The 12,953-nt window shown below is 37.5% G+C and overlaps 1 long non-coding RNA gene across 1 annotated transcript; it reads right to left on the minus strand.

The window, feature by feature from the left end:
* Nucleotides 1–8,485: 8,485 nt before the first annotated feature.
* Nucleotides 8,486–12,566, minus strand: LOC118221738. Its single transcript, XR_004764167.1, has 4 exons — nt 12,179–12,566; nt 11,444–11,584; nt 10,996–11,058; nt 8,486–9,483 (listed from the first exon to the last, which is right to left on the minus strand). It is a non-coding gene; the product is annotated as an uncharacterized LOC118221738 (long non-coding RNA).
* Between the last annotated feature and the right edge of the window lie 387 nt (nt 12,567–12,953).

A 12,953-nucleotide genomic window follows, 5' to 3' on the forward strand; every position in this document is an offset into this window, starting at 1 on the left:
CCACTGATTGCATTTACACGAAAATGCTTTTCCTTATGAGTGGTGGAAAGTGTATCCAAAGACTATATTGAGGACAAGCCTGGGCATCAGGACGTTATAGAAAACAATAAAGGCACCAATATCTTTGGCATATTTTGACAGGGAATGTATGATAATTAATTAATGGCACAAGTTTGTATCATTTCAGATATACTCAGCAGAGACTTCAGTGGGATGTTTGCTTCGTTACTTGCTTCATCAAAACTGAATGGACAAATCAGCAGTCAAAAATGCCACATAATGAATCCCCTGAAAGTCAAAATCGACCTATAAAACATAATACTTAATATAAGTGAAGTGCCGAAGAATTATGAGTGTAAACAACAGTCTTTTCATGCTGTGCAATAGTGAAGGAGAAGCGTACAATTTTCATATGCTTGCTAGGTGCTGTTGAAGGGAACTGTTTTTTTTTAATGAGATTAAAAGAGGATTTGAGGTGATACCTGCTGGATGGAGGGTGGTTGAGAACTGTAGGGAGTGATCATGTTTCCACCTCTTTTTTAAAATAAATTGAAGTCTATAGGTCTGAGTGATATAAACCTAGGGTTTGATGCTTAGAATTTAAATTTGACTCCTTCAAATACAAGATTACAAGGAACACAAGAACTGATTCAGAATTCTGATTCTCTCCATGTTCTTCCTCCCAGTGCTATGAGAAGGGGCTGTTTAGTAGTCAAAAACACTACTGACAAGTTTAAAAATAAAGCATTGATCATTTTGATTCTGTGATTTGAAATGAGTCCTGGACATTGGGATAAAATTAATATCATCCACACTATCACCCAATCTGCACACTGTAGTAGATAACTGCAACAGAGGTTTCCCATCAAGGCAATGAAAACTTCAAGTCGACAGACTCTGAATGAGATTCATTTCTCAGCTCGTGAATCAGATCACTGTTTTTTTTCTACTATTACAGTGCACAAGCCATTATGTTTTATTCTCTCTCCAAGAAAATCTGTTGAACCGATATCAGATTTGACAAAGGACAAGTACCCTCCAACTCACATTAATTCAAAGTGATTGACTGCTTAGAGGACACCAAATTCTCTCTGCAGAGTACTGGAAGGTGTTTTATGTTAACTACAACATTTTAATTTGAACAAATTAACAGATACATTTTAAAAACACCAAACTGCAACAATGTATTAATCTTAATTTCATTTTCCCTTCATTCTTTTGAGCTAGACATTGAAGAAATAGGCATTATTTCACAGAAATTGAAAGTATGGCCTTAAAAAACAAAAACACAACAAATATCCCATCACCTGTAGCCTACTTCATAAAGTACTACAAATCAAACTTTAAAAACAAGGATGCATATCGTACTCATGTGCATAATATTTGTGATACATTGTTGCTTTGGTATCTCACAGATCATGTTTTATATCGTAAACAAATTTGCTGGTACACAATCAACAAATAAAATGACCAATCAATACATCGATTAAATAATTTTGTTACTTTTGTCTAATTGTCCGCACCACCAGATGGTAACAGTCCGCTCTTCTAAAGGATATTAGTTGTTTTTTTTTTCGTCTTTACTAATTACCAAAGGGCCATTAGCGTGTTAAGTGGTTCAGGATGATTGAGGCAAACAAATAAATACAAAACAAAGATGGGAACGTAAATGCCTGAAGAGTCGGTGCGATTGATTGTCATAACATAGCGACGTGCGGCTCATTCGCGGTGTCTCTGAAAACAGGGCCATCTGTGTGATATTAAGGGGTGCGGGATGAAGCGCTCCTCGGCGGAGAGCAGCACGCGTCTTAATTCCCTTCACCTTTAACCCCCCAGAGAGACGACGGGGTTCTCCCATCTCCAAAACGGAACGCGATTTAACCCCTTGAGCGAGAAAGCCCCGGCCGGCCCCTCCGTAAGCACCCCGAACCGTATTTACAACCAAGGTGTTCGGATACAGCGAGCGACACTGAAGTCGACACCCGTAAGCATTTATAATTCATGACCGAGTCATTATTCCTTTACGGTGGCCTGGGGACAAAGTAAAAGGCAGGCATTAACGGGGCATCTCCCTCACCGTGCCTGACATGAAGGCATCTTCGGGGGTCGTCCGCTTTCATGCGCTCGGCGACACTTCCACCGTGCCTCCGCCATTAGCATCCGCGGTGGGGTGACTGACAGATCGACGCCGCGATGGCACTCCGAGTGATGCCGGGGGGTCTTCGGGGACGCCTTTGAGCTACCCGAAGGCCCAGGGTACTGTCAAGACATGGTGAAGCTGAAAAAGGCGATTTTTGGTTAAGTAAATAACTTTAAGGACATCTGCATCCATCTTGCAACCCGCCCCCACCCCCTTTTCCCATTTAGTGACAAGAAGGTCTTGCTGTGGTTTGGGGGTCCCTGGGGTGAGAAACAGTCATGCTAGCTGAGGCTGCAGTCCTTGAATTTACAGTCATGTCCATAAGTATTTGGACAGTGACACAATTTTCATTATTTTGGTTCTGTACGCCACCAAAATGGATTTGAAATAAAACAATCAAGATGTGATTTAAGTGTACTTTCAGCTTTAATTTAAGGGTTTTGTCAAAAATACTGTACAATGTAGGAATTACAACCATTTTTATGCATACCCCCCCCCCCCCCCCATTTTAAGGGCTCAAAAGTAATTGGACAAAAGAATCAGAAATTAAATTGTCATTTTTAATACTTGGTTGCAAATCCTTTGCAGTCAATGACTGCCTGAAGTCTTGAACCCATACTCATCACCAGACACTGGGTCTCTTCCCTGGTGATGCTCTACCAGGCCTCTACTGTCTTCAGTTCCTGCTTGTTCTTAGGGTGTTTTGACTTCAGTTTTGCCTTCAGCAAGTGAAATGCAGGCTCAATTGGATTCAGGTCAAGTGACTGACTTGGCCATTGCAAAACATTCCATTTCTTTGCCTTAAAAAAGTCTTGGGTTGCTTTCGGAGTATGCTTCAAGTCATTGTCCACCTGCACTGTGAAGTGCCATCCAATGAGTTTTGAAGCATTTAGCTGAATCTGAGCAGATAATATAGCCCTATACACTTCAGAATTCATCCTGCTGCTTTTTTCAGAAGTCACATCATCAATAAATACAAGGGAACCAGTTCCAGTGGCAGCCATACATGCCCACGCCATAATACTACCTCCACCATACTTCACACGAGGTGGTATGCTTTGGATAATAAGCAGTTCCTTCCATTCTCCATACTCTTTTCTTCCATCATTCAAGTTGACCTTTGTCTCATCTGTCCATAGGATGTTGTTCCAGAACAGTACAGGCTTTTTTAGATGTTTTTTTTTTGGCAAACTCTAATCTGGTCTTCCTGTTTTTGAGGCTTACCAATGGTTTACATCTTGTGGTAAACCCTCTGTATTTACTCCGGTGAAGTCTTCTCTTGATTGTTGACTTTGACATAGATACGCCTACTTCCTGGAGGGTGTTCTTGATCTGGCTAACTGTTGTGAAGATGTTTTTCTTCACCAGGGAAAGTATTCTTCTGTCATCCACCACAGTTGTTTTCTGTGGTCTTCCGGGCCTTTTGATGTTCCTGAGCTCACCAGTGTGTTATTTCTTTTTAAAGATGTACCAAATAGTTGATTTGGCCACACCCAATGTTTTGGTATCTCTCTGATGGGTTTTTTTTTTTCAGCCTAATGATGGCTTGCTTCACCAACTGTGACAGCTCTTTGGACTTCATATTGAGAGTTAACAACAACAGATTCCAAATGCAAATCCACACTTGAAATCAATTCTAGATCTTTTATCTACTTACTTGTAAATGAAATAATGAGGGAATAACACACACCTGGCCATGGAACAGCTGTGCAGCCAATTGTCCAATTACCTTTGGTCCCTTAAAAAGGGGGTGACCACCTATAACAAGTGCTGTAATTCCCACACCGTTCACCCAATTTGGATGTAAATACCTTCAAATTAAAGCTGAAGGTCTGCACTTTGAACTCATATTAATTATTTAATTTCAACTCCAATATGCTGTGGTAGGCAGCTAAAATAACAACTTTGTCAATGTCCAAATATTTACGGACCTGACTGTACATCCTACAATACTAGACTCTCCAACCTATCTGAATCTGAGGTTTTCCTGAAAATGATAGCAAACATTTGAAAGCTATTGAATTAGACCAACCACCTCTGCCTTTATGTTCCAGACATTATTTTTCTGTTAATTTCAATTTATAATAAAGTTATATTCAAAAAGTTTTTTTTGTGTTTTTTTTTTTTTTCTTTTTCATTTTAAATGGAAAAACCATAAGACTGACATTATTTACCATTACAATGTTAATTGGTGTTACCATACTGGTAAATTTCATGGGTATGTGAATGCACTCAAACATCAGCTGAACACAAGACACCTGCCATTTAATATAACATGCTCAGATGAAGTTTGAAAACTGTATTTCTTGTTCCTCTGTTCATACTGGCATTCAACATCACCAACTTTTCATCTCTCTACAGCAGCACACAGTAGAATGCAACACTTAAGAATTCCACACCATATCACAGTCAGCAAACAGGTCACTGTAAAACATAATGGACCACTTATTTAACATAAAATACCTGTGTTAATTTATGAATGACCTCGAAATACTGAAGTACTGGTTCATAAGTTGTATGTACTTTCAAATTCAGTCTTAATCTGAAGTGTTCAAATACTTAAATCAGCTTTATTAAATGTCTCCTTCCACCAAATTCACACAATGCATGTTAATGTTTGAATGCATGAAGGTTCAATAAAAAGCAAAATAGTATGTTGAAATTAATTGTAATTCATTACCAGTCTAACATCATTTTCCAAGGGCAAAAATTCACTTTAAAAATAAAATGAAAAATGAAATCAATTTGTTTCCCACCATTTTTCAATAACTTTAACACCTCATTTGAATAAATACACACACACACACACACACACACATATACATATATATTTTTTTTAAATCCATTTTTCAAAGCATTTACATTTACCGTACTGTTCCATCATCTATCACAAGACCTGTCCTCTATCACTGGACTTCCATACAAAACCTGTGCGCTTTCATTTCAAGAGGAAGTGATGATGCTAAAAGGACAATATTCAACATCAAAACTGACATTATGCTGTTATTTTCCAAAGGGTATTGTACACAAGCCTATTCTATTTTATTCTCACTGCTAAAATTGATTTATGTCCGCTTGTTCATTGACCGTCTGAAATGTAATTTCTTAACAATGGCTGGGGTTTAAGCAACATTAGTTGTTTACTTTGACATAATGAATTCACACAGCTTGGTTGACTTAATTGCGTTGATCTATGAACTCACCCCTTCAGTCTGGTGAAGATTATCACAAACACACCAAAGTTAAGGACATGTTTACTAAGGCCAGGCCAATGACTTTCCAAGAAAGATCATTTGGTAATGAAGAAGAGCAAGAATAGACTGACAAAGATCTGCTTCCAGTAGTACCATTTGCTTCAATTTAACTTGTGAAGGAAAAATAACTCACACAGCTAAATGTAAAAATGTAATGTTTTATAGGGACCTGTTGAAACACTGATTGGATACGAATCCCTCATTATTCACTGTAACACTGTAAATTATGTAAAATGGTACTATTCAATTCTCACAAAAGTCACTTAGTTCAAAACTGGAAACATTTTAGGAGGAGAGCAAAATTGGACCATTAAAGAGAGCATAAAGTCACGTCTTTGTGCATGATCTTTTGTTCGGTACCTTCGGAGAGCTCTGTTACTGAAGGGGGACTACTTTTGCAGAGGAAATATAAAAAGACTCCACGGGTATAAAGTTCCCGTTGGGAACAATGATGAGTTTCACCTTGCGGTACATGGGTGTAACTTTAACTGGAATATTGTGGATCAAAGACTCATAAACAAAGTGGGTGGAAATGCTGTAAGAGTATATGCAATTCAGTGAAGTTCATGAAAGAGAAAGACCAAGGTTTAGGAAGGAAAGGAGAGGAGAATCCTGAAATATTGAAAACAATAAATAAAATAATATATTCATATATCAGCTTAATGTACATCACATGCCAAATCAATTCCACATATATATATATATATATATATACACACACACACACACACACACACAGTATATCTACATAGTGCGGTCTATATATGTCTAATAGTTGGACAGTGACAATTTCTGTTGTTTTGGCTCTGTACACCAGCACAATGGATGTGACATGACACAATGAGTATGAGGTTAAAGTGCAAACTGCCAGCTTTAATTTCAGGGTACTCACATTTATACATGGCCCTCCCATTTTAGGGGATCAAGAGTAATTGGACAACCAGCCGCTCGTCTGTTCACTTTTTAGCCAGCTGTGTGTCGTTGCATCATTAGTTCACGCACAAGACGGCTAAAAAAAGGTCCAGAGTTCATTCTAGGTGTGGCATTTCCACTTGGAGACTGTTGTTGTCATCTCACAACATTATACATCAGCTCAAATGCAAATGATATTAAAATGCACATGAAAACATTAAAAAAAAAAAAAATAAAAGAAACAATTCCAAAATACAGCAGGATAAATGACTTGGCACCTTCCTTTCATGTTCCTTGCCCCACTGTGCTCCCTCAGCAAGTTCAAAATGGCCCCCGTTCTCCTTCTCAAGAGAACAATGGTAACTTCCACCATTAAAAATAAATAAATAAATAAAACAATGTCAGAGTGCACATGGACCACTGGGACATGTAACATACAAAAAATATGAGCGGAGATATATAAAGGGTAAATGAAAACATCAAAATAAGCAGATGTGCACTTGTCATAAAAAAACCCCAAGGAAATAAAAAAAAAATACAAAATAATATCCAGAGAATCAAATGGCAGTTGTCAGGGCTGGTCAATATGGAGGCTCAGCACCTCTGTCACAACTGGTGTTCTCATTACTGTCTTTATGAAATATCCTTCTGAAGGACCTCTTAATCTTCAAATATGTTTGAAGACTCCCACCCCCTCCCTCCTTTATTAGTTGCTGAGCTCCTCATACTTGTAGCATATTGCAGCAGGTTACAGGACTAAGCTTTATTGTCTTACATTATTGAAAATGTAGGCCCTCGGAGCCATTTCCCCAAGGTCGGGCTTTGTCTGAGAACACCTTCTCATTTCTCTGTGTGTAGCACGCTGCTCTGAAGGCGGACAGCGTAGCTCGCGCCGCTAATGCACCTTAAATCCATCCCGGTTGACTTACTACAAACTTCGGCCTTTCCCCAATTGCTTCTTCTTTTTTTTTTTCCCCCTGCAGTCATTCCTCGAGAAGTTTAAAAAGCAGAAACTATGACATCTATGATTAAAAGCTATGCCGAAGGTGTTCCAGAGCCGTCGCGTCGCAGCTGAGTTTTTATGAGGTCGGCAGCAAAGCGTAGCGTTACTACTACAGGGATGGCATCTTTAAAAATAAAAAAGGGGAGGAAAAAAAGGCACAACTTTAAATAGACTGTTGGAAGGAAAAAAATATATACAGTGAATGAAACTCCAGCTTCCTGCCACTAAAATAAAATTAAAAAATCATGGTTGCTGAAATGAACCACATTGCATTCTGTATTTGAAAAAAATAAGTGCTTGTTTGCTTTTCTTATTAAAAGTTGAGGATTAAACACACAGAGTAGATTAAATCTGGACTTGTATGAATGAAAAGGGAGGAAAAGAGAACAATTGAAACCACCATCTCCATTTCAACAGACTACAAAGACTGTGCCTAGGGTAATACAGTGCATTGCAACAACTGGTCTACAACATTTTACTATCATCTTTATTGCTACTCATTTTTGTTGTATATAAAAGCAAAGTATGTTTAAGGGAAGTTGTTGTACAAGGTCAAATTCACCCTCGGTTTGCATGTGTCCATTTATGCTGACCAGCTGCAACAACTTTACTTTGGCTGTTGACTCATTATTGTGCACAATACCCAGAATACCCTGGGCTTGGATGTTCTCCTTCTTCAGACACAACATAGACTTTCCAAACTCAGTATGTGAAAATAAACATGCTTCACAGACAACAGAAACAGTTTAAATGACCATATTCTCAAGTTAAGTATCCTCTTAAATGAAAATCAGAAACATTAACTGTTGCGAGGTAAAATTGTTCACATGGTCAAATTTACTTACACCAAAGCATTTTTAAAAATAAGAGAAGTGTTTTCATGGGTATAAATAGACCCTATCAACATGCGACGATCCAGGATCACACTTTTTTTAATGTGATGATTGAAGCTTGGAGCAGAGGTACCCGGAGTGATGGTCACAATGCCGTTATATACAAAAGGCATCAAAGGTTGATAATGTGTGCATCGGACTATAATGAATGGCACAGCGCCACCTAGTGTAAAGAGAGAGGGCGGGAGTGGGGCAATGAAACAAAGTTACCAAGTGGTGGAATTACAACCACTATAATTTTACAGCAAGGTAATGTACTCAAATTTGAACAAAACTCAAAAACCACAATGCAAATTTTTTATTACTCAAATGAGCTTTACAGAAAATATATTGAAGTTACAATTCATTACAACCCTTTATGTTCTGATTCTGTTACTTGATGTAAAAAAAAAAGACTGACATCACTCAGTCATTATTGTGCATTTCAAATATTTGTTAGAAAATTACAAATAAAAAATTCATTTCATGCTGGAGGACAGAATGCACCTGACATTGCAAATCTCTGGTAAATAATTACCTTTGACCAAGATTACTAATTTTTCACAGAAACTTTACTTAGAAAGATGGCAAATTACTGTAGACTGCAAAAATTGACTGAGAAGCAATCCGGATTGACAAAACAAAACATTTAACAGATTTTATTTTATTTTTTTACCAAATATCTTAACACACCTAATTAATAAAAAAAAATCTGTTTTACTACATTATTTGCATACTTTGTATGTATATCAGAAAGAAAAAAAAAAAAAAACTATTTCAGGAAACTACTTTCCCGCCAAAACAAAGCATTAATAAGTAATTATGCATTTAAATCACATTTTTTTTTTTTTAATGAAAAACTAATCATAAAAAACACAGACCCACAAATATATACACACACACCAGGATGGAATCCATAGTATATCAAAATGTTGTAAAAACATTTCAAAAAGTGATTTTCATTCATCTCTTGATCTCACCAGACACTGTTTCAAGGAAAGAAAAAAAAAACTGTGTCCCATTAAATGTGGTGCCACTAACAGGCAAAGTGCTTTGGTAATTACCCTATATGAGAAATCCTTGTCCTATATAAGAGTGTCTCAATATAAACTTCAAGAACATTCCCTTGGAGCAAGTACTTAGGTTAAAAAAATATATTGTTTTAACAATTATATATGTCTGCAAGGCACAAAAAACCTGCACTAAAGTGAGCAAAATGTTATTCTATCCCCCATTACACCACGTTTCTTCGAAAATCAGTGGTTGAACTGTTCAGCATCCCATTATATGGTTAATGTGACCCTGAGAAAGAGAGATAGAGCGAGAGAGAGAGAGAGAGCGAGAGATAAAACAACAGTGCTGATTTATTGTCTTTGTAATGTTTTCTTTTAGAACTTGATGGCAGAAAACTCATGTATAGCAAAAACAAACTAAATTACAAACGGAGTCAAATCTCATTTATTTCAGTGGATCAAAATCATGCAAGCAGACTACCTTCTGATTTTTGTGGAATTTCAATCTTTTTAAATATTTATACAATTTTAATTGATTAATTGGAAACAGACATCGTAAATAATAAAATATGGCCCCGCTTAAGTGTGTTTAAAGTAACATTCTAGCCAACTTGGTAATTAACTTAGCTATATTTTACAGTTTTTCCATGTCTTCCAGAGCTAATGCATTTGCACTGCATTCCGTTTTGGCATTTAGCAGATGCTCTAAACTAGAATGACCTCATTATGTCACCAGGAGAGGGGAATTCCCAATTAAAACTTACCATCCTAGTTTTCATTTGCATGCTTCCATTCCCAGAAATGGAAGGGTGCACGTCAACTTTGGCTTTTTCCTGAATTGTTTTCAGTTTCCCCCCCTAACTACTGTTATTTTAATGACATGCATGTTACAATTGACGTCATGGGCACTTCTGGCAAGAATCTCCTGCTGCGGATGAGGATGTTTTAATTACTGCACACGAAATGAAAATGTACCTGGCTATTGGCCATGGCGTGCATCAAGTTTGTGTAGGAAACACACTTTCAAAAAGTGCTGGGTTTGAACACTATTTCCCTAGAGAGGATGCTCCATTATATTCGCGTGATACATATTGTCCACTATTTTTTGTTACGATTACAGAACATGTGTTTACATGGCTTGCGAAGAATCCTTTATTGCTTGCAGGCGTTTTGGTTTGCATTATCCTACCTCTTTGTGGGAGCCAGGGGTTCCCCCTCATTTGAATTCTGGGAGGGGTTTAGGCTTTATTAGCTAATCTGGTCATTCTCTGGTAGACTCCTGTGGTGTCTTTGGTGACTGAAGTCACTTCTACACTCAGCAAAGTGAGTTTTTCTTATGTTTTTGTACTTGTCTGCAGTGAATGCTGCACTGATTATAGTGTACTTTTGTTGTAAATATTTACATCTCCCTTTCCTGTGAAAGTTTTTTTTTTTTTTTTTTTTTGTGCTCTTTTTCCACTGTAAATATATGTCAGCACCCTCACCCATAGCAGTAAATAAACAGATACTTGATATCCCTGTTGTCCTGATACTTCTCTTGGTGTCCTGGCATCTCCAAAGTGCTTCTATTTTTGTGCTGATTTACAGCTGTGTCACTCACCATTATTGTGCCCTTGTCCTATGCCCATGGCCTGACTGTCCTACTGTTTTGATATGCAGTACATGTGATGACTCAGATTTCTCTGGACAAGAATACCACCCAAACAAATACACTCAAATATATAAATACACCTTCCTGAAAGTGCATGTAAAATCCTCTTGGTCATGAAAAGAATTCAATCAGAGAAAACAAATTACTAACCGGTTCTCCTGCCATGCATCTTGGACACATTTGTGGATACACCCCAGCTTGAGCTGTATACACCTGTTTGTGACAACAAGTTCAACAACTTGAATGAGACCCTCAGAGTAAATTATAAGTATTGCACCGCAGCTAAATAATCGTCTTTATTAAGCGATGTAAAATGCATTTACAGAACACATAGCAAGACGGAAAGAATACACGTGCCTTAATGATGGCGGGTTTTGGCTGGGTCGAAAAAATAGACCAGTGCTTGTTTACAAGGGCTCGATGCGCAAGACGCAGAACTGATAGACTATGTACTTATAAATACCTTACTCTTATCACCTTTTCCTAAATAGCTACTAATAAAAATATCAAACTAGGCCATCGAGAATGCCGTCAGTAATCAGTAAAGCACATACTGTAAACTCCAACATCAGCGGAAGGTACAAATCAGACGGCATACCATATTCTGAGCGTGGTGGTTTCGGAGAGAATTGCAGTTTTGGAGGCCCTGCTGCTGATTCTCCCGTGTATCCATCGGGCTGTCCACCACCGCGCCATATTCAACCTGACCACAGCTTCCGAAACCGTTGCATAATCTTTTCTGAAAGAGGAAAATGATTTCACCAACAGCCGGGTTACTGCACAAGAAGGACCACGGAACAACGACAGTGATCAGCATTGTTATAAATACAGCAAACCCAAGTAAAGATACACGTGCGCGTTTTGGCCATCATTAGCTAACGTGGTTAAGTGTGGGTTCATTTAGACTACAGATTTGTTTTCATTTCTTATAAAAGTACAAGAGCGTTGCTAGTCATCGTTGCTATGTACTTAGCTAACGTTAATATTTACTGAAACGTTTACATTGAATCGTCTATCATAATTATGTTGTGCGAATGTGATATTTCTGTTGTCATAAATTAATCTGTTAACGCTCCCTTCGATGCTATATTATAGCAAACACTTCGTACCCGATACAAATAGCAGGTGATAGTCATTTAACGGTTTCTTGGCTGGATCGTGGCGACCTAGCTAGCAAAAAAATAAATAAAAAATCAAAACCCATTACTGCACATACCGTTATAGTTGCAAAGCACAAGAGCACAGTATAACATCGTTCAACTAGGTTTTTTTTAATACAAGTAACGTCATGGCTAATACCACTAGCAAGTTAGCTAATCGCTCCTTTACTTACAGCTTGATGAAAATGCCCCCGGTCTTCAAGGTCTTCGTGTCGTCTTTTGTTTGGAACGGAGATCATATAATCCATTTAAACTAACCTGACATCGACTTTTAAGTAAGTATAGATGTTAGCTTGCCTTCGCTGCATATATTAGAGGTTATCTATCTAGCTAATTAGATATAATACCACAAGTGCCTAGGCAAATATGTACTAATAAATGAAAACGATTAGACTAGGCACAACAACAAAGAAGCCTGTTACCATATCATAGTGGGCTGTGTCTCCGACGAGTAATTAAATAATTATTTGCAATGAAATACTATGAATTAAAGTTTTGCAAACGGCGTCTACGAAACTCCACACTGCAACCTGCCTTACTTTTATTATTCTCATAAGTTTATGACAGGAAACACAAGGCTACTGGCTGTAAACATGTCGACCAATTAGAGTGGAGAACGCAGAAATAAACCGGATGTATGAAACTGCCATCTTTGTAAGGGGTAATGACGATTTATGCCTTCTTATTCTTACACCGATGTTTGTACATAAAAAAATATGTTTGTATACATATACAACTTTTACTTGAAATTTAAAAAAAAATGTGTTCAAAAGCACCTGATTATATCAGAACTTGCTACGACTTGTACTGCTTTTATATAAAAGGCCAAATAACTTGTAATGTATGTATAAATGCATAAGTATACATATAAAGCTGTTTTTCAGAAAACTATTCTCATGTAGCTAGATTTATTTTCAATTTTTATGTTGTGGAATTTAACCATTACAT

Source organism: Anguilla anguilla, chromosome 2 (assembly GCF_013347855.1).
Source record: "Anguilla anguilla isolate fAngAng1 chromosome 2, fAngAng1.pri, whole genome shotgun sequence".
Taxonomy (NCBI): domain Eukaryota; kingdom Metazoa; phylum Chordata; class Actinopteri; order Anguilliformes; family Anguillidae; genus Anguilla; species Anguilla anguilla.